Source organism: Canis lupus, chromosome 28, assembly GCF_048164855.1.
Source record: "Canis lupus baileyi chromosome 28, mCanLup2.hap1, whole genome shotgun sequence".
In the NCBI taxonomy this organism is placed as follows: Eukaryota; Metazoa; Chordata; class Mammalia; order Carnivora; family Canidae; genus Canis; species Canis lupus.
The window spans coordinates 19,874,316-19,900,094 of NC_132865.1; the positions used below are offsets into that span (position 1 = coordinate 19,874,316).

The window sequence follows — 25,779 nt, forward strand, 5'->3', positions numbered from 1 at the left end:
GTCTCCCTGAATTTACCTTTATTACTCTCCACTGGCTTCTGTAATAAATGTTTACATTTTTCTTCAGAAACAAGACAGTAGTATGTATCACAGTGGCTCTGCTGAATTCTCCTTAAGTAATACAAATCAGGTAGAAAGTTGACTTCAAATAACATGATTTTATCTGAGAGGCAAATTTACAAACACAACATATGTTGTGTTAGCATATGTTATGCTAATTATTAAGGGATCAAATATGTTGTTATGTTGCCCCCTCTAAATAAGAATTAATATCAGCTTTCACTATATATAATGTTGAAATACATTTTAGAGATTTTCAGAAACGCTTCTTGTATTTTGACAAAGCATGTGAAATGTTAATTATTTTTAAAATAAGATTTCTGTTATACAATGGTTTATAATGATACAAAAACACTTGAGTGTGCTATTATTTTTATAAATCTGAGGGGAAAAAGAAGGTTTCAAAGATTACAGTAATATCAGACAATACCTTTATATAATTTTTGTAAAGTTTGGTATAGCAAACTCATAAGCTAATTGAGATGATGTACAATTGTACCTGGAGATAAATAACTTGCAGGAGTCTGTCACAAGTATAATTGATCATTGAAAAGTTGTCCTGTGATGCAAGCAGGTTCTACCCCAGTCTTTAAATTACTAAGGTGTGCAACAGCTAATGGTTTATCCATTTTTCTCTGTTAGAATCTATCATCACCTGTTTAATGAGCATGGCCTTTCCCAGTAATAGGCTGCCATGAATTGATAATGATATCTGTTATTAAACATTGAGTTGCTTATGGTGTGGTTCACTAATATAAAAACTATTTCATATCATTTAGACTTTTCATTTCATTTAGACTAAAGGAAACAAAGCAGAAATTAAATAGACTTAGTCACTGTAGGAGTAACTTTGAATGTTTATTCATTTGAAAACAGTCCTATGATTCTTAGGATTACGTAAAGACCTAAGCTTCAGATGTAGGTCAAATCTGCATCATATAATATGAAATGGGGACTTGGCGATTATTTAATAGACATAAACCACTTTAATAGAGTAATTAATCCACCCTTTGGGATTGAATTCAGGAAATAGTTGCCAGTTCCTTACTTCTTAATGATTGTTAAGTGTTAGGAGAAATCATCCCCAGTTTAAAAATGCCCAATAAGATAGGAAAGTAACAAATCTTTCCTGATGAAAGTAGACCTCTCATGGAAGCATTGAATCTATAATTTTCATATCCTTGGCTGAATTTTATGTGATTTCTATTACTATATTAATTTTGACAATAGAGTAATAGTAGAGCTTTTAAATAGTAGTAGAGTTTTTAAAACTGAAAGAACTCTTAGCAACTGTCTGGATCTCTGCTGTCCAATATGTTAACCATTAGCCACATGTAGCTACTGAGCACTTGAAAGGTGTCTAGTCCAAACTGGATACATGCTGTAGGTACAAAATATACACAGATTTCAAAGACTTAATACCCCTCCACCAAAGTATAGGATCTCATTAATGATTTTATTGATTAAATATTGAAATGATAATATTTGGCATATATTGCATTAAATAAAAAATTATTAAAATTAATTTCATCTGTTTCTCTTTACTTTTAAATGTAGCTGTAAAAATTACATATGTAGCCCACATTATATTTCTGTTGGACTGTGCTGGTTTAGATCAACTCTTATTTTAAAGATGAGGAAATTGAAACTCAAAAAGGTGAAAGGATTACCCAAACTTGCACAGCTTATGAACGCCAGAGCTGAAACTCAAACCCAGGCTTTCTGATACCGACAGTTCTTTCCATTCTAGCTTACTTCTTTCAAATACAGCAGTTAAACACAGAGACACACACATTCCAGAGTGTATACGTCTAAGTACTGGTTCCTCCAAAGTGGCCATGTTAGCATCTTGGGAGGCAATGTATGTTTATTTTAGTGATATATTTAAGTTTCCACTTTCAGAAATGTCTTCAGAATTTTCCAAACATTCTTTTGGTAGCAACTTTATCACTTTTTGTGGTGGCTTTGATTCCTAGAAATAACTATAAGTCATATATAAGCTAAGTAGCATTGTGTCTGAAATTGTGGTCATAAAAGAAGGCAACTTTGTGTGTGTGTGTGTGTGTGAGAGAGAGAGAGAGAAGAGAGAGACAGAGAAGACACACACATTCACACAGTCTTGTGAAAGTTCCAAAATGGAATTCCACACTTTATTAATTGTTGATTTCCCAGATGAATATTAATAAGACAGTACTCATTTGTATACATAATTTCTGAAATATTTTAATCATTGTTATTTTATAGTCACATTTTTCATTAGATAAACCCAAGAATTAATCTTAACTATACACATTTATATTGAGCTTTGGAAATTATTCCCCCTGGTTGCTTATGATTTACTTTAAGAGACACTGTCTTTAAATGTTAGTAAATTAAGTAATGAAGAAAGTATCAATTTTTATTGACATTTTACTTGACAACTGAAAGACTATAATATGACATTAAATAGAGAAGACATTAGATAAGAAAAGAAATCAGTTGGTAAAGTTACTCATAATATGCTTTTTAAAATAACTCATCAGAAGAAAAATGTAAATGCTTAAGATAAACTTAACATTTTGACCATTATTCTCATTAACCATTAAAAAATTCTCAATTCCAGTTAAATGACACAATACTTTTACTTTATTGATCTATGATGCTAAGTATTTATATAACTGAGAGGAGAAAGCACATTGTTTACATGTAGCAAAATAAAGAAATCCTTCTCTATTATGTGGTTTTTATATTAAGCAGCACACTTAATATAGTATCTGTAAGTTATTGAATGCCATAAATATATTCTTCTATATATCATCAAATTTTATACATATTTGGCACTTGAAATCTCTAAAGAGACCAGTACACTTCTATTAGATCAGTTTCCTTGCATGGTATTTTGGGTCATACCCAACCATCCCATAATGTGATACAAAGTAGCTTTATATTTCAATTGCCAATAAAAAATCATACCCAACAAATAAGAGTGTAAACTCTTCTTTTTACCAATAAAATACATTAATTTAGAAATAGGAACACAGTTTAGGTGTTTTTTGGTTTTGGTTTTTTTTTTTAAGATTTTATTTATTTATTCATGAGACACAGAAAGAGAGAGGCAGAGACACAGGCAGAGGGAGAAGCAGGCTCCATGCAGGGAGCCTGACATGGGACTCGATCCCCAGTTTCCAGGACTCGATCCCAGGTCTCCAGGATCACACCCTGGGCTGAAGGTGGTGCTAAACCACTGAGCCACCCAGGCTGCCCACAGTTTAGGTTTTTAAATGTTCTTATTATACATGACCCCAGAGGGTTCTACAATATCTTGTGGTTTATCTCCATTTTTGGTGCAACATGATTGGAAAAACATTGCTTTTCTTACTCCATGCATATGAATCAGCAGTCTACAAAATTAAAAATGTTATCTGTTGACAAATCTTTCCACTGAAATTTAAGATAACACTATTTCTCAGTAATCTTTATATTTCTAGTTAAAGTATAAGTGGTTTACAGTTTATTGTTATTCTAGATCATTTTAGAAAGATTCTTTGCTCTGAGACATGTCAGAGATTTTTTTTAAAGATTTTATTTATTAATGAGACACACAGAGAGAGAGAGAGAGAGAGAGAGAGAGAGGGAGAGACACAGGCAGAGGGAGAAGCAGGCTCCATGCAGGGAGCCCGACAGGGGACTCAATCCTGGGACTCCAGGATCACGCCCTGGGTCGAAGGCACGCGCTAAACCACTGAGCCACCCAGGGATCCCCCTGTCAGAGATTTTTAATACAGGGTGGCATGACTATAGCTGCATTGTTCATATTGTTCCAAAAGGTGACAGATTTTGATATTCAAATTGACCAAACTGAACTAGTTGTATTTTCTATCTTCTTTTGACATTTGCCATAGATGGCTGTGAAAATCATTCAATCCTTTCATCTTTTAGGTAAGGTTAAACTTCATTGTATACAAAGATGAATGAAGTATCTGTTAAAGAGGTAAAATGTCAGTTCAGGAAAATGTTACATTGAAAAATTATACATGCTCCTTGTAAATCAGCCGCATTCTGGCTACTGTATTTACTTCATCACATATCTCCCTATTTCAGCATCTCTATTAATGTGTCTGGGTGGGGGATGCATTTCAAAGAATGAAGTAGATGTCCATCCCCATCCCAGTAATTTTTAAAAAGATTTATTTATTTATTTATTTATTTATTTATTTATTTATTTATTTATTGAGCAGTGGGGGAAGGACAGAAGGACAAGGAGAGAATCTTGAGCAGACTGTGCTGAGCTCATGGAGCCAGACTTGGGGCTCAATTGTGGACATGTTTTCATTTCTCTTGGATCAATCCCTTAGAGTGGAATTGCTGGGTCATAGAGTAGGTATAGGTTTTATGTAAGACACTATTCAATAGTCCCACCAATGATGTATGAGAGGTCCATTTGTTGCACATCCTTGCCCACATTTGGTGCTGTCCTTTTAATTTTAACCATTCTGGTGGGTGTGTAATGGTATCTCATTATGGTTTTGTTATTCCTTGATGGTAAATGATGTTGAGTACTTTTTTTATGTGTTTCATGGCCATTCATATATCTTACTTTGTGAAGAATCTGTTCAAATTTTTGCCCATATTTAAGTAGGTTGTCTTTTCATTATCAAGTTATAGGAGTTCTTTATATATCCTAGATACCAGTTCTTTTATATATATATATTTTTTTTAAATAGTCTTTCTTAGTCTATCGCTACCTTATTCATCTGATCAGTGTATTTTTATGAGAAGTTTTAAATTTTGAGCAAGTCAAATTTATGGTTTTTTATTTTATGATAACTTATCTTTTTAAGAAACTTTTGTCTATTCCTGACACATGAAGATATTCTCCTTTGTTTTCACCAGAAGTTTTATAGTCTTTACATTTAGGTCTACAATAGACCTAAAGTTAATTTTTGTGTGTGGTGAGAACAAGGAGTTGTGGTGTTTAGTTTGTTTATTTTCACATGTGGTGTTCAGTTAGGAATCCTAACACAGTTGGATGATTTTGGTGTTTTGTTGAAAATTAAATGACCAAGTGAGTGTGGGTCTATTTCTTGGCTATTTTGTTCTAATAATCCATTTGTCAGTCCTTATACTAATATTACTGTAGCTTTATATTGAGTAAATGACCATTTTTAACAGCTGCATATATGCATATATATATGCACACATATATATCTTTATTTTCTTGCCAACCTAATTCAATTTTAATTAAATTTAATTTCCAACTTTGTAGAACCATAAAAAACACTGCCATGAAAATTCCTTGCACATATATCTTTCTCCACTTGTTGAATTATCTCCCTGGAGTTAATTTCTGTATGTGGGAATTCTGGGTCAAAGAATGAGGACATTTTTCATTTTGATGTAAAAACCCTGTCTGCCTTTTACACTCCCATCAGCCTTTGCACTAGAGTACTATGTTCTTTTACCATACAAAGAGTTAAACTTCTAAAAGGTAAATTTCAATAACAGGAACTGATGAGCTTGGGCCCTGAGAGGTTTATGTATATGGTTGTGTGTATATGTTTATGGGACTGGCATTCACTTAAGTTTCTTACTAATTTTTATCTCTGAATTAAATGTAGGAAGTATTTTCAACAGGGTACTTTTCTGGGAAACATCTTGCCAGTATGAGGTGATTGACTAAGCCTCAGATTCCATTTTAGCATCAGCTGGTAATGGCTGTGTGTCGAAGGGAGCAGTAGGTGAGGTTGACTAAACTAATGAGCACGGCTATGATTCTGGAGTCACCTCTGAGAACTCTCACTGAACTCTGTACTTAGGCTTTCAAAAACAACTAAAAATCCTTGAACAATAGAAAGTAGTCTGGGCTCATTTAATGGATACCTGGTAATTTTCTGACATAATAGTAGCTTGTATCGCACAGTTTACAATGCCAATCTGAATCAGTAACAATGAAATGCTGTATTATTTTTGTACTCTGTATTTGTACTAAACTCTTAAATGTTGAGAGTTGAAAACAAAGCTTGGTACTGGACCTCTTTTCACCCACACCCGACTCCCTGCTCCACCCCCACTTCTTGGGGTGTGGGGAAAGAATTTTCCACTAACTCTATCTCTGTCTGGCAATTTTAAAGAAAAAAAATTAAAACATGCCAAGTCAGAAAAACACTGAACCATGAGATCTTGCTGGGCTTAATGGTGTTTTTCCTTTAGTATTTTTACAATGCAAAATGAAGCCTAGTTCTGATTTACTTCTTAAGGACAAGTGTAACGCATATTGAACTGGGGAGTCAGAAGATAGACATTTTGTCTAACACATTGATCAATAAATATGTGATCTTTGGCAAATTACTTAAATCTCTACTAGGTCTTTGTGGGCCTCAGTTTCCTCAACTGTAAAATGAGAGTTTGATTTGGAGTATCTCTAAGATTTCTTGCTGTTCTGTAACTCTGATCGAATCTGTTCCAGATTTCTAATTTAGGATGAAAGTTTGCTTGAAAACCAGTAGATTTTAAATATGGCTTAGCAAATTTTTTATTGGTGAGAAAAGAATGAAAGTATAACTTTTTAAAAAACATACATATCTGAACCCCTTCAATCGCAATTTCCCCAACCATGCGTGCTGTGCCTCCTAAATACTGCCAGAGAAGTCTAGGATAGTTTTTTTTTTTTTTTTGTGCGAGTACACACAGAAATGTGAGGGGAAGTAGACTGTGTGCCTTTTTGAGTCACCTGTTGAGAAAATAGGCAACTATTGACAAGTCTGATTCATGGCTGAGTGACTGCTCTGCTAGCCTTCACATGATCCCCACTGAGCAAAATCTTTGACCGCCTGCTAAACGAGGTCTGTTTGAAGTTTCTTTTTAACATTTCCAAAACGTTAATTCAGCAGGATGTCTCCACTGGGGTTCTCCATGTCACCAAATCAGCAGCTGTTGAAATCCATTCACTTCAGCATGAAATGTTTTCATAAGTGCTTTTTTTATTTGTGACAACAGCAAAGTAAACATAAGACTAAAATTCTACCTCATTCAACATTTACATGTGTTAAAACTGCTTCTGATTGCAGTTTACATTCATGGTATTTATTTGCAAGCATTAATACCAATAGACAGTTTTACTACAGAGGATTCGAAATCAGCCTTGCCTACAAAAATATACCATACCATGTATTTCTTTCTTAAATCATTTATCTAAACATTTATACTTTGAAAAAGTAGGGATTCATACTATGACTTTTAAGCAGAAGTTTATATTCCTTATGAAGCCCTGATTTTTCTGATTTTTGTGTCCATAGCCAGTTTAGGATATGTTTGAATCTCCAGATGAACTATTTATCAATTTTGCATGACAGTATTTATAAATTCTTTAAGATATTTGCCACTTTAAAAGGAAAAATATTAAGCTTCTAGGGAAATAATTCAACAGAATAAAGTAATGTAAAATTCTTGAGGTAAAGACCAGAGGCCAACAGAGTCTGATGGTAAAGATAAGGCACAGCGAAGTCTACAGATTATATTGAATTGTTTAAATAGTGCTGTATTCCTTAAAGCTAGGATCTTTTGTTCATTGTAAGTAAAAGCCATATATCTTTAAGTGATTGCAGAGTGAAGCATGAGAACTGCTACATTTTCTCAATGTAGTTTGAGCTGAGTCCCTTTTTCTGTTTGTTCAGATTTTAAAAGACTTAAGTGTAGTTTTATAAGTTCATTAACTTGCTTCATTCTTCGAGATGCATTTCACCTCCATATTATCAAATTTCATTACATGCAAGGAATTATCAGATCAACCCATTATACAGCCTAGCAGCATGAAGTCTTTTTCCGTCTACAGGGAGAATATTGTGTAAATCAGCCTCTCGGGTTTCAGTGGGAGGCAGAGGGTTGCACGGTGTCCATTTGTCAAGTTGATTGCACCGCAGTGAGGTTACATTAGCTTGTCTTTGAACAGAAGTGAAATCTTATGCGAAGCTCCCCTTTCTGTCATTTACACTAACATCCATCCTCTTAAACCGAGGCCTCTGAGAAAAACAAAGTGATGGCACAATATAATCAGTCACTCAACTTGTCTGTCATCTGTTTTCTTAAGGAAATGACTTTTAAGTCAGAGCAGAGAACTGTAGAAAATTAACAAAGGTTGTAGTAGTAAAAGTAGATGGAATTTTTTTTAAACTGCAGATGTCTTTTTGAGAAGACTTTATATGCAGAATGGCAAAAAGGGTCCCCCTCCCTTCATAATGAATCTCGTGAAATGTATTTCTTCTTGAATAATAGACCTACTGCTGTTAACAACTGGAGTCTTTTTTTTTTTTTTTTTTTTGCTTAATGGGACTGCATGTTAATGCTCTCAAGAAACTTTCTGTAAAACTGAGTCTATAAAACTCTTAGCCTCCGTGGGTCCTCTGACAATTAGCTTGCCACCTTTCAGTTCAGAGCTAGCCAAATTTCAGTTATGTAACGGCACATCTTGCATATAGTAGGCTGCTTTAGGGTAAATGGTACTTTAAATGTAAATTATTGGCATTTCATTACCTAATATTACACTTAGATAATTCCTTTAAAACTCTTAGTCTCTGTTAAAACCATAGCTATATTGCCAATGATGGCCAATCTAAGGCTGGCGATCAAATTTGCAACTTTTATTTCCCTAAGCCTGTTTTATGGGCTGAAACACTCAAGTCATTTGCACCCTTCATTCATCATGAAGTAGTTAAACTCAGATTGTTAAACCAGGAGAGATTAACTGGCAGACAATGGTACATTAGATTAGGCCTCCTTTGTACTTAATTATTTATTCATCCCATTTCTGGACATTTGTAGCAAACTGTCTTTTGGTGGATTTTAAAAGAAGCTGGAAGAGAATTTTAAAACAAAGGGAAATAGCCAATCTTTTTTCAGTAATGTGATTAGTATTTTTTACCATTTTTCACTTACCTTCTCATTGACTAATATTAAAGACCTCTTGAAAAAGAAATAACTTGTCAGTATGCTTAAATGTAAAGGAAGTCTCCCTTGCATTTGCTTTGTAGACATATTTAGTAGTTACTCTGCTGTTAGGTTTAAAACAAAACAAAACAAAAATTGAAAAAACACTCCCATCTGCCAAAGTATTGCCAAAGCACACTCAGCCTTTTCTTGAAAACTATTCTAGAAAATCCCTTAAGAATTGGTAGACAAAAATGATCCATACTTCTTAGTAATAGAGAACAGAAGCTTAGATCTTCCAGAAAAGAAAATAGATCAATACCTATTTTAATTGTAGTTAAATGCATTTTATAACACAAGACTATTATCAATTCCAGTGTTCCTCAAACAAGTTTTTAAGCATTTTATTATAGGGAAGTTTTAAAATTTTCTTCCCTTTTGAAACTTATGTGAACATTTGGAATTAGTGAACTTCTGAGAAACCCAGGAGATCAATCTTGATTAGTTTATTTTTCTTAGCAAAGATTTTGATAGCCTGGTATAGCCTTTTTTTAAAAAGAACATTCCTTATTTCCTCTGTTGAGAGATGAAATACTGTTAAAAGCATTTAATATATGAAATAGCGAAAAACATTTTAAGTAACTAAATCTTTCATTGTCAGTGAGGAGAACTCAAATTTAAAAGACTGATCTTTAATTGCCTTTTTCCTCATATTACTTTTTAATTTAACCTCAAGGTGATTTTTAAAGTTCTAGCTTAATTGAGTGGTCATTTACTTTTGCTTTGGAACAATTTACTATAGCTTTATTTCCTTGGGCTATCAGAGACATAAATGCTGGGTTCTTTGTAATCAAAAGCTATTTCCTGATAAATTTGGTTTTCTCAATAGGAAATGTGAACATTTTTTACCTTCAAATATTCACAACTGATGATATCAAAAGCACTGTAAAAATACTATATATATATAAACATATATATACACATATGTATATATATAAAATTCAAAAGTGTATATATAGTTTTCTGATTTTAGTTCCATCATTTTATTTGGAATTTGAAATTATATTTATAAGTAAAAGTAATTTAAAAATTTATATTCCATGGAAGAGTACACTTATATTACCCTGTTATGCTTTCAAAGGACAAAAAAGTAATTATGGTAAAATTTCATTCATTCAAACCAAGATTTCCTAACATTTACTGCATACAGGCTGTATGACACAAAACTGAAACTATTTTGCATGGATTAAATATTTGAACCATTCAAAATGGTTTTTGTTTATATTAAACTGAGTTTTTAACCAAATTATGTAAGAAAATTTTGTATTTCAGAATCACCAGTTTTTCCAAATATTTCAATACAATCAGTTAATGTAGGTTATGATTCATTACAAAGCATGCCATTAATTTGTAAGTTATATATAGGTTGTATCTAATATAAACTTATATTCTGTTTTTGAAATGAAGCTTAACCTCTTCTCTCTTGGATCCCAAGTTTTTATTTTCTTTTGCAGTATCAATTCTTGATCTGAATCAAGCTAATTTGATCTGGGATTATTTAAACCACTGTTCAACATTGATAATACTACCACAATATTGTCTTGTATAGATACACTTAAAGCTCTCAAGATGTGCCTTATGTGGGCAGTTTGCAGGAAAAGTGTTCTTTTTCGAGTTGCAGAGTATAGCAGGATAAGGCAGGAGTTGGACACTAAGCAAACAAACAAATCAGAAGATCTCCTATCACCCTCTTTATCAAATAGAAAGGCACTCCTGAGTGTTTATGTGAAAGGGGAGAAAGGTACATTCTTCATCCATAATCACTGCTGTGTTTGGGAGCTTCGTCTATTATTACAGAAAATTCACAAGTCGTCTCTTCACCTCTTTATTAATGTCCAGTGATGATTAGAGGTTTTTAGTTTGGAGAGGAAACACCAGATTTCCTCTCTTCCATTTACCAGCCTCTCCACTCCTACCACTCACCAGAGTTAATAATGGACACTGAACCCCAAGTTCCTTCCCAGAAGTAATTTCTGGAGAATCCTTTCAGAAGGAAATTCTTTGCATCATTTCCCTAACTGACCTACAGATAGCCTTGGCAGCCTGATGAACAAGAGTGTGCTCAAACCATAGCTTCCTTAAAATACTTACTTGCTTAAATAATGCCATAGGTAGGAGGAGAAGAGCTTATTGCATTTATCACCTCCACCAGTTCCAAGAATTCAATGGCCAATGAGAAGGGAAAATTCTAGAATAGTTAATATGGTTTTCTGTGAACATTATAAGAGATTTTGTTGCATTCCTAATATAAAGCAACCCTTTTAAAAGCAGATATGAAGAACAGATATTTTTAGGGAAAAATTGATAGGAAAAGGATTTTCTATTATCAATAGTGAAAATAAAATTTTCACATTTACCTTTAATTAATCAATTTAGTTATTTGTTCATTTACTTACATATTCAGTAAGAATATGGTTATTTGCTAATGGCAGGCTCTGGAGATTCAGAAGCTACAACACATAATTCCTGTGCCCACTGAGCTCCCAAACCAGTAAAAGAAGACAGTGTATCTGTACTTAATTGACATAGTTTCAGGCTAGTTGTCTATAGGAAGATTCCTGGCCTCCAATTTTTCCCTCTGTCCAGACTCCATAAAAGAAGAATCTGGGAAAAGGGACATCTGGGTGGCTCAGCGGTTGAGCATCTGCCTTTGGCTCAGATCATGATCCTGGAGTTCCAGGCCCGAGCCCCACATGGGGCTCCCTGCCTGGAGCCTGCTTCTCCCTCTGCCTATGTCTCCCTCTGCCTTCTCTCTGTGTCTCTCATGAATAAATAAATAAAATCTTAAAAAAAAAATCTCTTTTAAAAAAGGAATCCAAGTTCCTAAATGTTGTTTATTCCCCAATCTCCTTGATAGCCTCTCCTCTCACTATCCCACATGCAACTTTGGTTTTGGCCAAACCACCTAATTTTCCTTGTGCTTTTCTATTTTTTTCTTGCCTTTTCTACATTTTAGACAGCCTTCTCCCTATCTTTCACTTACATGGTTCTGTTACTTCTTGAATCTCATTGCAGAGGTCACCTTTATCCAGAAACATGTCTTTTAATTCTCTAGGCTTTTTCAGATCTTTCTCTTCATTGAACCTTCCTGTCCTTTGCACTTCTTTCCCAGAGCCGTTGGTAATTGGATTGTAAACTCCTTGAGGGTGGAGCATCATCTTTTAAGTACAGGGAATTGTGCCTAGAAGATAGTCAATGGCTATAAGTCACATTAAATTGATTGATAACTTTAGAACAAATTATAAGTTTAAGTGCATGGGGATATAGTTCTCCAAAAGGATAAGCAAAACAAAGCAACATTTAAAAATTTGCCTGTAATCCCAGTTGCTGGTGTGGAGGATTGCATCGTGAATTCAGGTAATAGGGACTATTCTGAGTGCTTGCCCGCCGTGCTTCTTCCTTTTGCCCATGAGATTAGAATGTGTCTATCTGATTTTGGTCTCTGAAGAAGGATGATGTGTAATTATGATGTAAAATTACTAAATAATGAATAAGGTATGCAAAAAGTAAATACCTTTAGGTTATTTTTTTTTACTTCTGTCAGGGCCAGTTGCCAATCCTTATTTTATGACAGAAAAGTTTGCAGGTAATTAAAACTAACCTCCAGTGTGCCTAGTTTTTAAATGTTTAATTGCCACAGAGACTTGAGTGATTTACCAGGGTGACACAGGGGGCCGGTAGCAGAACTAGGAATTCCAGATTGGTCATTTCTTCTAATGTTCTATAACTTGGGTGTTGATAAACAGGAGTATCATCCACTTTGCAAACTAAGATATTACATACATTTTTATTGCAAGCGCTAGGTGGATTTGGCAAAACATCATTTAACCCTCACTGTATTGGGATTTTATACAATAACAAGCCATCCATTAACAAGGTTCTGCTGGGCTAGGTTTCTAGTGCCTTACTTGTCTATTCCAGAAAGGAGATTTTAAAGACAGAATATTCAAATCAATCCAGCTAACCTCTATTCCATCGTATGGTCACTTGAACTAGAAATATACACTCAGAACTAACTCTTGTCTTTGAATATTTCAAGGATGTTCTGTTAACTTGAGCTAGATTCCAATGCTCTGTAGCAATTCTAGAAGCAGCTTCAAAACAATGACTTCTTCCATATTCCCATGCTCATAAATATCAAATTTTTAAAATTGTTTTTATATCATGTCATCCTGCTGGCTTCTAAAATCTTACCATTTATTAGCAGTACCCCAAGGGATCTTCTGATAGGAACATAGGGACTTGATGAGCTCATGGCCATTGTCATCCCTGTCTTTGTATGAAATGTAGCATTTTAAATTGTTGTTGACACTAAAAGTGAACACTAATCACATCTTAATATGAAAGTAACTCTGGCCATGACTATATTTTTCTTTTCCTCATGAAAATGCTCCCTTGCTGACGCCACGGCTGAAACAAAATCCTCAGCATTTAAGAGAAAAGAGCCAGTAAGAGCAATGACTCTGTAAACACCACTTCAGTCAAACTCTGATACCAAATATAGCATTATGTTCAATGCATGTAGGCATGGCCTCAGCATGTCCCACACAGTTAATCTCAAAGTCCTGCATATCAATCACACCTCCTTCACATACCTGGCCTGGAGCCTTAATGGAATTCCTCCTCGTTATTTCAGTGATAGCTTACTTCCTCTGTTTTTCCAATTGGCTGATCATTGTGCCAACTTCTTCAAGGAGCATTTTCTTACCTAAGCAACATTGTAATGTTGTAATATATGCTGACAGTTCATTTATACAGCCCTTTTCCAAATGTTTTTATGTTCAATTACTGAAATTTAATCATCAGAAGAGATTGAATTTTCTCTAGATCATACCGCTTTGCTTAAATGTTAAGTTAATAGTGCATTACTGAAATATAAGATTTCAAAGGCTTAAAAATTCAATATCAAGAAAATTCATTAAGCTTTGAACTGATCACCTTTGAAATCATAGATAAGAGCTGCTGTGTAAATGGTCACATATAAGTCACATATTTTAGGAGGAGTTCATTTGAAATTATAACAGACTAAGTCAATGATTGCTCATGACCATCCAGACAATTTGTGAGCATTTTTCGGTTTTGTTTTTGTTTTTCTCCTGATTTCTTCAAGTTCTTCTGGACAGACTTTTTGGTTTTATTTTATGGCCTCTGCTCTCCTTAATGTCATGTTGTTAAAATTCCTTCAAACCAGTAATTCTTTTTAACCTTTTATCGCATGTTGAAAACACTTTTCCTATACCTCCATTTTTGTGCTATGAGAAATAGAGAACAAAGGGGAAAGACCAACTGCTCTACCCTCCAAAGTGTCTTTTGTTTTAGGCTTTCAGTTTCTTTTGTTGACCACTGACTACTCTGTGCATGGGTTGTTTTGTTTTGTTTTTTCAATTTCTTGTGTAAGGTACAAAGCAAATATTAAATATTATTTTTGGTTCTGATACAAGGAAATTAGAAGAGGTATGGGAGCTCTGTTTACCATTCTTTGTAGAGAAAGCCACCAGTTAAGCCATCCCAATTGGGTAAATAGCATCCACACTTTAATCTGAACCTAATTTCTTCCTGTGATTCTGAAAATGAAATTCTTAAGTTTTATTTAAGTGAGTGGTTCAAATCAATTTATAAGTTATACATAAAATATGTAATTATTGCTTGTACCCAAGTATTACTGTATGATGAAATTTCTATACCACAACTAGTGATTCTTGTTCTTTCTGTGAAACAAAATTTTTAAGTAGTATGTGTAGCTTGTAGCTCAAATAAAAGACTTCTGTTAAAAACAAAACTTAAGAATATTTAATACAAATATGTAGTCCAGTCTGTATGAAATGAAAGGCAATATGCTGAAACGACTTCTGAGCTTCTTTGGCTTAGGGTGTTTGTGTGAGGGTGTATGTTTGCATATAGTCAATTTACAAAATGCCAAGATAAGGACTTTCTTCTCCTTTCTTTGGATTCACTTCATACCAAGAAATATGTCATGTATGCTGAAATAAACCATTTTGTTTACTGTTTAAATGTCTATTAAGTTTTAAAAAGAAAGACCTTTTTCTAAGGTCATGAGCCTTTTTCTTTTCTGTATTCTTTATGTTCTGTAGTCATAACTTGTAGCTATGGTGGTGGCCCCAGTGGGAATTCTCCAGGATTTGAAGTCTGGGAGTAAAATGCCAGGTCATACACAGACTCCCCAGCAGTTTGACCACAGGCCAGTTGCTCTGCCTATCTCTGATGAATAATGTAATACCTACTGGCAGGGTTGTAGTGGGGATTAGATGAGATAATACATATGAAGAACTGAGTGTAGCCCCACACCTGAGAAGACCACCTACAGCAGAGGAGAGGAGGGGAAAGCCTCTCCAGGTATATAAGTATATTTAAATAAAAGGAAGAAGAATCCACCAGTGTGGGATCACACTCAAGAGATTACTATATATACAGACTAACTACACTGTAGGGAAACTTCACTGAGAAAATAAGTGACCCATGTATTGTACTAGACTTAAAGGAATACACAGTTGTTTTAAGAGGAGAGAATTTTTTTAGCCATACCCAGCTTTGAGTCATCCCTAAGACTCAGTAGCCACGTGCAATGAAAATTCATTATAATCTTTCCACAAAGAGTATTTCCTACTTTTAAGAAATCATAGCTAAAAACTCAAAATGGTGTACTTCCCCCATTCCTGAAATACAATTCTATTTAAAATGAATTTTAGGTTTTTGGTATCCTAAATCTGTTGTTACACTTTGATTAGGAGTATTATTGTATAACTAACTTTCACAAAAATGGGCCTTTGGCTAGGGCAACATCATATAAGTGTAGAGTTGCAGAAATACCCTTCTAGCTAGAGTTTTTATTTGGTTCGCCCCCCAAAAGGTATTTTTTGGCTTACTTTGATCCAAATACTTATTCCTAGAATCAGAAGCTAGAAGTTGACTCTCAAATTTTGATATGCCTCAAAATTCCCAGGTGTAGTTGTTAGAACACAGATTCCTGGGACCCATTCCAGAGAGTCTGATTCAGAGGGTCTGGAGTAGAGATTGATAATTAGAATTTCTATCAAGTTCCCAACTGATGCTGAAGCTGTCAGTCTGAGAAATCACACTGCCGTGCTCTAGGGGTCATCATTTTAGACACTCAGTACTTGTTAATGTATTGCTATTATGATTTGTGTCAGACATTTTATAGAGACAATTGTTCTGTATTCAAGGCTGTTCTTTGCATTCAAAGATATCCAAAGAAAAGTGAAAGCTGAAGTGGCTTTATTAATATGAGAGAGAGTAGATTTTAGAGTAAAGAATGTTAACAAGGATAAAGAAGATCATTTTGCAATAATAAAGAGAATGATTCATCAAGAGGACACAATCCCAAATGTTTTTGCATGTGTTAACAAACTTCAAAATATATGAAGCAAAAACTGATACAACTGCACAGAGAAATAGACAAATCTACAATTATAGTCAAATATTTCAACACTCCTCGCTCAAAAATTGAGAGAACAAGTAGAGAGAAAGTCAGTAAGGATATAGAAAACCTGAGCACTGTCAACCAACTTGACCCAATTGACATGTATAGAACACTCCAATGAACAATGTACATATTCTTTTCAAATATACATGGAACATTCACCTCTACAGACCGTATTCTGGGCCATAACACAAGCTTCAATAAATTTAAAGGGATTCAAGTCATACAGACAATGTTTTCTATCACATTGGGGTTAAATTAAAAATCAGTAACAATAATATATAGAATATTGCCAAGATTTGGAAGCTAAACACACTTCTAAGTAATGGATAGGTCAAAGGCGACCACAAGAACGCTTTATGCTTGGCCTGAAACTTTTGCTCAGAAGGTGTGCCCTTTTCTTTATTGTACTGGAGCATTCAAATATGATGATGCTATTTCCCAGAAATGTGCTTTTATTTGCTAACAGAAGGAATAGAAAATAAGGCTGAGGAACAGTGTCAAAAAGCAGAACAAAAGGACAAAGAGATGGAAAATAGAAATTGGAAAACAGAAAAGAGGCCCAACATATTTGCATGAGAAAAAAGGACTTCATTTTTCATATTAAACATATGAGAACATATTTACAGAGAACAACTTCATTTTTAATGTTGAAAAAAAACCCGGAGTGCACCATGAAATGGATGAAAATAGCTCCCCACCAAAGTATGTGGTGCAAGTTCACAACACTGAGGGCAAAGAGAAGGTAGCTCAAGCAGCTAGAGATCACATGTAAAGGATTAGGAACTATAATGGCTTTGGGTTTCTTGGAACAATGCCTTCAGAATTCTGAAGAAAAATAGCCACTGACTAAATTCTATACCAACCCAAACTAATCATCAGGAATGAATGAATAAAAGAATATTTTCAGACATGCAAAGTTTCAAAATACTTGCCTTCTCTGCTTCCTTTATCAAAAAACTAGTTGAAAACATGCCCCCTCAAAATGAGAGGAAGAATATGATAGGAAACAGGAGATCTGGTGCCCAAACAAGGCAGAAGCATTCTCCATGAGGAAGATGAAAGGTGAGCCCAGGATACATTGTGTATAATACGAAACAGAGCAGCCTGACTGACTCAAAAGCTAGACACATTGACTGCTGTGATCACCAGGATCTCTACTGGGAATGTACTGTCTTTTTAACCTGAAGATGTTATGCCAGGTGAGCCTAGCCCAGATTCTCTTCTGTATTTTTTTCCCCTTTGATCATGTACTAATGAAGTTCTTACTTTCCTCTTCATGTCCTGCCTGCTTGTCATCTGAGGATGTTCATTTCACTTCCACCAATATGTATTCTTGTGAGCTGGAGGTATGACACGGAGAGCTAATTCAGTAATGGGCAAAGGACTTGAGTAGACATGTCTACAAAGGAGGTATACAAATGGCCAAAAAAGCACTTATTCAACATCACTTATCATTAGGAAAATGCAAATAGAAACTACAGTGAGTTACCACTTCACACTCCTTAAAGATGGCTATTATCAAACACAGAAAATAATAAGAGTTGGCAAGGATGTGCAGAAATCAGAACCCTGTGCAGTGCTGGGTTGGGGGAGGGGGGCGTATAAAATGAATGGTGTAGCCACTCTGGAACACAGTAGAGCAGTTCCTTGAAAAATCAAACAGAACTACCTTATGACCCACTGATTCCACTTCGGGGTAGATACCCAAAAGAACTGAAAGCAGGATCTCAAAGAGTTATCTTTATACCTGTATTCATTGCAGCATAATTCACAATAACCAAAATGTGGAAGTGTCCATCAACAAGTGAATGGATAAACAAAATGTGGCATATACATATAATGGAATATGATTTGGCTTTAAGAAGGAAGGAAATCTTGTCCCATGCTACAACATGGATGAACCCTGAGGACCAGGCTAAGTGAAATAAGCCAGTACAAAGAGACAAATACCATGTGATTCCACTTAGAGGAGGTAGCCACCTTCCTAAAGACAGAAAGTGATATGCTAACCACCAGGGACGGGGGTACAGAGTTTCACCAGGAAAGATGAATGTTCTGGAGATGGACGGTAGCGATGGTTGCACAACAGTGTAAACATATTTAATGCTGCGGGGCTGTATGTGTTAAAATGGTAAGTTTTATGTATAGGTTGCCACAATAAAAACAAAAGACAAGATAGAGAGGAACCCACACCTGACCACAGTCCTGCCAGACGTCTGGTCCTTGGTTGGCTTTGCAGCTGTGACAACAGCCCAGAGGCAGCAAGTCCTCCGGTCAGGGCTCTCTCTGCTGTTCTCTGACTTCTCCAGCGGAGGTTCTCCTAAACCCTTAAAGAACCTGAAGCCAGACTAGACTCCATGTTGCATGTCTCTTCTCCTGGCCTTCTGCGTGGTATCAACAATATTGCTCTTTCCATAGATAGCTACGTTTGTGCTTGCTGCCCAGTTTTCCCAAACAAAACCCGAGTGTTGTTAGGATGTAGATGGTAAAGCCACCAAGAAAAGTGAAGGTGTGATTTTCACAAAAACAAGAGAGTGGTCACCACTCATAGGAAGGGAGGGAGAGGCAGTTGGGAAGGAGAATTCTATGAGTTTTCAAGATGCTAGTCATGAGCTATGTTCTTAACAACGTAGATGTTTGTTGGTTTTGTTGTTGTTGTTTTAAATAAAATTGTGTATATGCACTCTTAATTTTATACTTTTATAAAAAGAATTTTTAAGAAATATGTTAGTTAAATGACATCAGAAGGGATGTAGCAGCAAGTATGTCATACTCTTATTAAATACATTTGATAACTTCATTTTTCAGTGCCTCATCGAAATTCTTCCTTTCACTTGTATTTTAGTTTGCTTCATAATTTGTTAGAAGTAATTGCTCCAGTCTCCGGTGTGTAAGTCAGAATGCTTGGCCCCCCTCTGCTATCCTGCACTTCCTCTTTGGTTCCCAGAGATTTTGTGTTTATTTGATACCAAAGACGTCATAAAGTAAACCAGTTATATTTGAGTTTCTGATTACAATCTGTCATAAACAGGGAGTGCCTGGTTGGCTCAGTCAGAAAAGCACGCAACTCTTGATCTTGGGGTTGTGAGTTCGAGCCCCACATTGGGTGTAGACAATACTAAAAAAATAAATAAACGTAAAAAAATCTGTCATAAATATTACTTGTAATAAGCTGAATGCTTTTAGATTGAGCTCTTAAATATAGCCATTCTATGTCTACATATTTGTTTTGGGCATTCTTAAATCATAGATTAGACCCTCCTTTCTCCATGTGTTTTGTGCATGCTGTATTTCTGAAAGTCTCTTACCATAACAAAAATAAAATGTTCCCTCTTTTGTGTCACCACCAAATCCAGTATATATTAATATGTCTGTACCTATCATACTTCTGTTGAAATTTGTTTACTTATCTGTGTTTCCCATTAGGTGGTGAGCTCCTTGAGAGCAAAGATTATGTTTATTCTTTATCTTTATCTCTTCATTGCAAGATCACATTTATTATATGTGAGCCAAATAAATATTGTATTTCGGGCAGAGGGAACAACATGAACAAAACCGCAGAGACGAAGGAGACATGCTCAGGGAATAGGACCATTCCAACGTCGCCAGAGCACTGGGGGCACAGCCCGGGGGCAGGGTCGGGGCAGGGGGCGGGAAAGGGCGGTGGGGCATGAGGCTGGAAGAGCGGGCCGCGGGTAGACTGTAATGATCCCTGACTGCCACTTTTAAAAATCTGAACTTGATTCTGTCGACACTGGTTAAGAATGGTCGACTTGTAAGGAAAACATGACAGGCTGGAGCTGTGCTTTAGCAAACTGACTCTGTCAGCGTCTGTGTGTTAGATGAAATGGGGAAGAGATGGGATGAGAGAAACCAACAAGGGGCTGACTAAGGCAGTAGAAGGAAAGACACATCAGCACTGTGTGGCTGCTGCTTTTTTTTCTCCTGAAGCCATTTACTATCATATATCTGCATTCTTAAACATATTTTGAGAGAGATGTAGTAGATATAAAATTTTTCAGAAATTTTGGATAGAACATTTTACTTCAAATATGCACACCAAAGTGTACTTTTTAGGCCTACACACATGTGCCTATCTATGTGTGTGTGTGTATTTTGTGTGTGTGTGTATGTGCATATGGCATTTAAGGACATTCTGCTCAAAGTTTTGATAGCTGCCATTAACTACAAATTTGATAAATTCTTAAGTTTTCTTAAGAGCTTGTTTAGCCTGTTTCTCTGCTGTATTACAATTTTCTTTTTATATCAAGCATTCATTTTCACACAACCAGGAAGTTTTAAAGCTTTTCATCTACCTTTGTGTGTGCGCGTGCATGAGCGTGCATGCGTTGGTGCATGAATTGGAGTTGTAGTTGAAAGAGATGAGGCAGATGAGAGGGTTGCAAGAAGAGAGAAAGAGGTTGAAGGAATTGCTGGAGGAATCCCATCCTCAGACAGTAAAGCCAAGGGTCCTTGGTAAGGTCCTTACTCTGATCCGAAATTTAACTGAGGAGCTGTTTCAGAAATTGATCCAGAAATAATCAGTGTCTAAAATTCAATCTATTTTAAAAATGAAGACACAATTAGGGGAAATTTGAACACTGGGTAAATGTTTCATTAATGGCATTAAGGAATTGCCATTAACTTCTTTTGGCATGATAGGGGTGTTATGGTTACGTTTCTAGAAAGTGTCCTTGCCTTTCGGAGATTTATCCTGAAACATTTACCATTGAAATGATTCCATGATTGAGATTGCTTTTTCTTTTTTTAAAGATTTTATTTATTTATTCATGAGGGATACAGAGAGAGAGGCAGAGACATAGGCAGAGGGAGAAGCAGGCCCCATGCAGGGAGGGGAGCCTGATGTGAGACTTGATCCCAGGACTCCAGGATCACACCCTGAGCCAAAGGCAGACTTTCAACCACTGAGCCACCCAGGTGCCCTGAGATTTGCTTTAAATTAATCCAGGAGTTGGAGAAGTAGGTGAAGGTAGAAATGAAACAAGATCGGGCATGAACTGACTGACCGTTGTTGAGGCTGGCGGCATGGGTTTACTTTTGTGTGTGTTTGAATTTCTTTCATAATAAACACTTTTTTAAAAAGAAGGAAACACAGTTCATGAAGTGATTCAACTACCCAAATTCATAGGTCTTTGATTAGTAATCACATATGCAGCCATCTATCAGTTTCAACCACCTATCTACCTGTCTATGGGCTTTGAATTATTCCAAAAATGAGTTAAAGTGACTTTTAAAAATTCTCAATAATATTTTTTAAGTGAAGGAACTAAAGAAGAGGTAAAAATAAGACAGAGGTGAGAGGTACAGAAAGCATGTGATGAGTTTCAGCCTACTTCCTAGAGATACATTGTGAATTTGCCCTTGGACCTCTTGGCAGCCCTTGTAAAATAAAGAACTTGATCAGTTTTGCTCATGCGTCATAGCATCTTCTGATAAATCTAGCTATCAACTGACCTGAGATATACTCATGTAAATAGTTTATATTGCTATATCTTCAGAGGCATTGACAAAGTATAAGAAAGTGAAAAGAAAGAAAAACTAACATTCATAGAGCATCTACTGTGTGTCAGCTATTATGCTGGATGTTCCTATATGTGTCTTTAAGCTTTTACTGTTAATAATGATTCTTATTTGCGTTTGCCCAAGATGTCTTTTTTTTTTCCCCATCTTGCCCCCAAAGTCTGGGCACTTGCAAATCCCTATGTACTTACTCTATTTCCTTACCACAAAAACAAGCAGATGAAAACCCACCTTTTATATATATTTCTAACATTGTGCCAAATTTTAGTGCTAATTTTTAGCATCAGGCAAGACACTTGATAATGATTGGTTTGTAGATAAAAATTTTCCATAGAGAAATTTATCCAAATTATGCTAATTCTTCATATTTGCAACTTTATATCTCAACGTGTCCAGACCTAATAATTTGCTTCTGCTTCCCAAACTGCTTTTGCACTGGTGTTCCTTACCTCAGAGAAGGACAACAAAACCCAACCAGTTGCCCAATCTAGAAGCTTCAGCAACCCAGGTTGCACCCTCCTCACCTAAATCTTGGCCTCCTCAGTGTCCTGGTATCCATCCACAGAACTTCTGTCCATCCTTACCAGCCCTGCCCTTTGTTGAACCCCGTCATCTGCAGCCTGACTATCGCAGCCGTTCTTCCTGTATTCAGGCCTGTCCCCTCCAAGCCTTTATACACCACAGCCAAATTGATTTTCCTTTTTTTTTTGTTAAGGTTTTATTTATTCATGAGCGACAGAGAGAGAGAGAGAGAGAGAGAGAGAGAGAGAGAGGAGAGACACAGGTGGAGGAGGGAGCAGCAGGCTCCATGCAGGGAGCCCGATGCGGGACTCAATCCCGGGACTCCAGGATCACGCCCTGGGCTGAAGGCAGGCGCTAAACCGCTGAGCCACCCAGGCTGCCCCCAAATTGATTTTCCAAAGTGCGAGGCTCTTTGTATCATCCCCCCACCTAAATACTTCAGAGAAGTGAACCTCAAACCTTCTGGCTTATGGCTCACAATTCAAAATAAATTTAATATCAAGACCAAATACACGCACGCACACAAGTTTTATGTTTTCTGTCCTGTCCTATTTTGATCTCTTTTGTTGGTTAGCCTTTTTTTTTTTTTTTTTAAATGATAGTCACAGAGAGAGAGAGAGAGAGAGAGAGGCAGAGACACAGACAGAGGGAGAAGCAGGCTCCATGCACCGGGAGCCCGACGTGGGATTCGATCCCGGGTCTCCAGGATCGCGCCCTGGGCCAAAGGCAGGCGCCAAACCGCTGCGCCACCCAGGGATCCCTATCTCTTTTGTTGAAATAGTAATTAATGCTGGTGGAAACCCATGAAAATGGTTTCAGAGCTGATAGATGAGATCCTGAGGTGTGAAGAGCACTGCTGTTTCAGATTCTTACTGCACAAAGGATAAAAACTGACCTCTGTAAATAAGAATGATGGGGCTCTTTGCATTCTGCTGTCTGCTCATCTCTGTAGCCCCACCGCTAGCCCCTGTCCTGTGCTGTCCCAGCTCCCCTGAACCCTGACAGTCCCACAGTGGTGCTGCCCTCTTTTGCCTTTGACAACTCTCCCCCTACTCCACCCGCACCTGCCTGCTTAATTCTTTCAGTCTTGCCCGAGTCAGCTTCAGTGTCACTTCTTTAGGAAGTCTCACCCTGATAGCATGTAGAAAGGTCTATAAAGTCACATACCAGTCACTGTGCTAACCCCTTCACAGGGACTCTTTTAAACTCCAATGGCCAGAATAGGTGCTCACTCGGTATTTGTTGGAGAAGTTTATTTCACACCACATCCCCATGGTTGCTGTTGGGGACTGGAATGATAGGTATTTAATATTACCTTTATGCTAGAATTTCTACAGTACTTAGAATCTACCTGTGAGCATTTGTCTCCACATATCCTCTGCTGATGGCAATGGGTCATCTATGGGTAAAAGTGCCATGAGGGATGTAACCATTTCTTCAGGCCTGAGAGGCAAGTATAGTCCATGTCCAGTCACCTGAGAGTCTTAGGATGAGAATACAATAAGACGCTAACCTCTGCCTCAATATTTTATGCTGTGAATTCATTTTCTTTGATGGTTGCCTTTGAAGCCTCGGTTAATCTAGCAATTTCTATTATTAAAAGTATACTGAATCAGACTATAAATGTTATGCAGCCATGATCAAGGTAACTTTTAATTTTAATCTGAATAAGGGTCACAAGCACCAAGTCACAGTACATTACCCATAATATAAAGCCGGAAGGTAAATTGGTTGAAGAATAATGAATCTACCTTGCTTTACAGTCAGTGAGTCTGAGCCATATATGGCCTGGGAAAACAGAATGAGCACGGTAAATAGTTTGGACTTTAGGTAATTATTACTATTTACAAACAGTAATGACCCACAGCAGATAAATAGTCCATGAAAAGCCATTTAAGATAAAAATAGTCCAAATGTGCTCAAGCTGAGAAGTTTTATAATAACATCAAATCTATCTCACATGTATCCTATCTGGTCTAAGGGCATTTAGTGCTGTTCTGACAGTTTATGTTCTTGAGTAAGAAGATAAAATAGCTCACACGGCTCCCATTGGTAAGAATAAACACAGTTTCCAACACTTGTATTAGTATTTTTTTTTAAAGATACTACTAACGTGTGAGTCCCTAAACTGCTATTAGCCAGTTTCTAAAAGTCAGTAGCCACTTAGGAACACATGACATCTTGGCCTTGTTCTTTAGAATGAGTGAATATCACAGTAAATTAAAGTGTTAATGTCACATTGCAACTTCATTTCATATCATCTCTTTTTAGTTGTTCACAATTCTGTGAATCAACAATAAGCGAAACCCAGAACGCCAGAACAAAAGTGAATTGGTTTAATAGTTAGGAAACCTGAATTCTAGTCCATATTCCGTTTGTGAATATTGGTATGTACCATAGGCATATTATTTAACCTCTTTGTATCTCAGACTCTTCATCTATAAAATGAGGGGATTAAAAATCATAGCGTAATTGTTTTCAAAATGATCTTCTAGGATTCTAAATTAGCATTAAATGAGACCCTATCATATATCAATGGGAAAGCCCTTTGTCAATTTAAATAAATGGCATAGGTGTTTTTGACTCATTTTTCTGGATTGCTTTCATATGGGGGACGTAGAATCTCCAAAATTTTTAATACATTTCAAAAATGGGACAAAACCAAAATAGCCAAACTACGACTCATTGACTTCAGAGTATCCATGGATCCGTAAACCCATGATCCATTGAATTTACAAACCCACTTACTGAATCCATGATTTACATACAGGAAGAGTAGAAATGTTTATTTATATATTCCGTGTCTCAGTTTTAAGCCTCAGAAGCCAGTCAAATTTCTGTTGATCAGTTGCTTCCTGACCCGTGGGAACTAAGGAAGTTTGAAAACAGGTGGTATCAGAGTACCAGTCAGAGCAAAGCTAATTGGATCCTGTCAACTTAGAGAGTACTCCACTTTCTAAAAATACATCTTACTGAAGTAAAATTTACAACAGAAAAGAGTACATAAGCACACATATTGATGTATTTTCAAAAACTGAGCACATCCGTGTAACCAGGAGCCTGATCAAGCAACACACCTGCATCTCTGAAGCCTCACTGTGCCCTGTCTTGATCGCCCCTTCCCAAAAGGCCACCACTCTCCTAGCTCCCAACAACATGATTTAGTTGTGCTTCGTTTTGCACATTGGATAAGTGAAACCTTACTCTTCTCTTTTGTGACTTCTTCCACTCAG

The 25,779-nt window shown here is 36.3% G+C and overlaps 1 protein-coding gene across 26 annotated transcripts in view; it reads left to right on the plus strand.

Moving 5' to 3' along the window:
• STAU2 (staufen double-stranded RNA binding protein 2) overlaps window positions 1-25,779 on the plus strand; it is a 296,660-nt gene that overhangs the window by 225,705 nt on the left and 45,176 nt on the right. The gene's annotated exons all lie outside the window — the stretch shown is intronic.